Raw genomic sequence first — 3,189 nt, 5'->3', positions numbered from 1 at the left:
GTAGATCTTATACATTAAAAATAATATATATGTCTACTCGAGATCACAATATTATTTTTCATGTTATATTATATTATATTTAAATGAATATGATATTTATGAAAATTATTTAAAATAATATGTTTGGTATACTAATTATATTAATTCTATGTTATATGTATTTTTTATTTAAACTTATATAATGTAATAATTAAATAATTTATAAATTTTCATTCAATATTTATAATTTAACATTAAAGTTTATTTGTTAATATATATATATCACGAGTATAATTTGGTAAAATATTTATCTAAGTAATATTATATTCATCCAACCAAATAATGTAATCTTACATTTCTACAAAACAAACTAAACAATGTAATATAATATTCTCAGAGTAATGTTATATTCCGGTAATTTTATTCTCAAAGATAATATTATATTACGTGAATCAAACGTATCCTAAGTGTCATGTCCTCGTACCCACGTCCTATGCATTGAACACATGTATTTTATGAAAAACAAAGAGTTGGAGCAACATGAAAATATACTCACCACCTGAAAATTTTGAAAAATAAAAATAAAAATGATTGAAAGCTTAGGAATTCGGAAACCTCTGCAGACCGTAAGACATGACACTAACAATAGAGAGATTATGTTTTTGTGGTATCACCCAGACAGCATACGATGCTTACACTGAGATAATGGCGGATCCATAAATATTTTTTAGGGTAGACACAATTCGTAAAATGAGTAACTAATTGAAAAAAGTTCAGATTTTATGGTGGGTACGAAAAATTCCAAGATGGATACCATCAGTAAAACAAGTAATTAATAGAAAAAAATTTGGATTTCAATGTCCACCCTCATCAAGCTAGGCTCGACAATGCACTGAGATATGTATGAAGTGTTAACATATCCAATGCTAAAATTATCGCTATTAGCACGTCGATGACTCGATTCTCCAACAATATCAACATGTACTATATACTAAACAAGCATTCAAGTAAGATCAGAATAACCATAAAACAACAAACCAACACGAGATTAAGAACAAAAGCTACCAACAACAGCAATCTCTATGAGTTGTGCTGTAGTGATAATATCGAAATCCTTCGGTGTTTCCTCCAAAATAAGATCCCGAAAACAACCTCCTACTGGGTAAACTTCATATCCTACATGCACAAGAGGAAGTCCTAAGATTTTCAAACTTATACAAAGAAAATAATTATCGTTCCTACACATATATTAATAGAAACATATCAATTACTTAATATTTTAAAATTTATATGCCATATATTATGAAACATATGTTGATGAATATGATGTTTTATGTGACAGTATGAAGAAAAGAGTATGTTGTTCTCTTAGTTTGAAATATTAATATAGGATGAGATAGATGTAGGGGTGTAAATGAATAGAGCATTCGATGAATTATTTGTATAGTGTTCGTTCGTAAAGCTAAATAAATGAGTATAAACAAAATTTTTATGTTTATTTAATAAATGAACGAATACGAACATTGGTGTGTTCGGTTTGTTTATGTTCACGAATAAATTTATGAGCTCATTTATCGACTATTTCATTTATGTTCATGAACAAGGTCGTTTAACGACTCTTTTAGAAGTTCGTTTATTTAGTTCTCCTGCTTTTTTTTTCCTTTTTCATTTTAGATATTGATGAAGGGACTAAATTGAACGCATAGTAAAATTTAGAGTTTAAATGTAAATCTTAAAGATTTACCGAACAGTAAAAACTGAAAAAAATATATAAACTAACACTAAACGAACATGTTAATAAACATATAAATGAACATGTTCTAGAACAATAAATAAACAAATACAAATAACTTTAAAAATAAATAAATCAACACGATACTAAAAATTTAAACGAACACAAACTAAACATGGACACAATAAAAAATAAATAAAAGAATATAAATACCTTATTCGTTTAAACTCGATTCATTTACCCTCTTAAATACGTTGAATTTTAGAGATTAATAATTAGTAAAACTGATAAGAGATATTTCTTAATCAATCTCTTTACATAAAAGTTTTAATTTTGGAATGATTTATATAATAACTCTCCTCTCCATATTTTTTGGTATAAAAAATTATGTTTCATAAATCTAGTACACCAAAATTCTTTGGTACGTGTTTTTCTCTCTCTCATTTTATAAATTCTAAATTTAATTATAGCCTTACCTAGAGGAGAAGAGAATGAGAGTTTTAGAAGAAGAAGAAGACTTTTTAGGAAAAAAATTGAATATTCTTAGTGAATTTAAAGTTCATGATCAACGGGGTTGGTCAAGTGATAAAGAGTTTGATATCGTTTGGGTAATGTCTTAAGTTTGAGTCATTGTGTATGCAGAAACTTTTCGCTAGGGACTCACGTACCAAAACCAGGCGTGTGATATGGATCGATCCAGATTAATCAAGATGAAGCATTGGAACTGAGTAAAAAATATATTCTAAAATATTTTTGTTTAAGTTTCTTAAAGAATTAGTGACTTAAATAACTGATAATGGTTGTATTCTGTTACTTTATTTGTAAAGAGATTTTAACGAAGCATCTCTTCTTTAAAAAGAAACCATTGGGTTACTTCAATCCCATCAAGGTCTTTATTTATTTATTTATTAACATCAAGGTCCTCAACTGACAATGACCTTTTTGTAAAAAGAAAACAAAAGATTCACAATATTGATTTGGGTAAATTTAACGTTTAACATTTAAATTATTTTGGTCCGTTTTAATATTTAATATTTAATTTTTTTAAAAATATACTTAAAATTTAGTTTTTATATTATTTTAGTATCCCACTGTTAAAAACTTTAGTTTTTATTTTATTTTATTATATGTGTTCAAAATTTAACGTTAAGTTTTGAAAAGATTGAAAGTTTAGACACTAAAAATGATCAAAACTGATAGTTTAGGTGCTAAACGCATTAAATTTTTAAAATTAGAGTACTAAAATAAAATGAAAACTAAACGTTAGGTATTGTTTTGAAAAATTAAAAGTTTAAGTACTAAAACGGACTAAAATTGATTGTTTAGGTAATAAATGCATAGTTTACCTATTGATATTTACTAGAAATTTTAACGACGGTCTCTCTTGATTCTTTGTCTCCCTCTCCTGGCGTTTATATAAACCTGTGGCATGCATCTTTGTTACTCCTTCAACTCAATTCATCAGCTTTCTTCTTTCG

This window comes from Hibiscus syriacus, unplaced genomic scaffold, assembly GCF_006381635.1.
Source record: "Hibiscus syriacus cultivar Baekdansim isolate YM2019G1 unplaced genomic scaffold, ASM638163v2 tig00112044_pilon, whole genome shotgun sequence".
Classification (NCBI taxonomy): Eukaryota; Viridiplantae; Streptophyta; class Magnoliopsida; order Malvales; family Malvaceae; genus Hibiscus; species Hibiscus syriacus.
The sequence above is the reverse complement of the archived record's forward strand: the minus strand, read 5'-3'. Positions refer to the sequence as shown.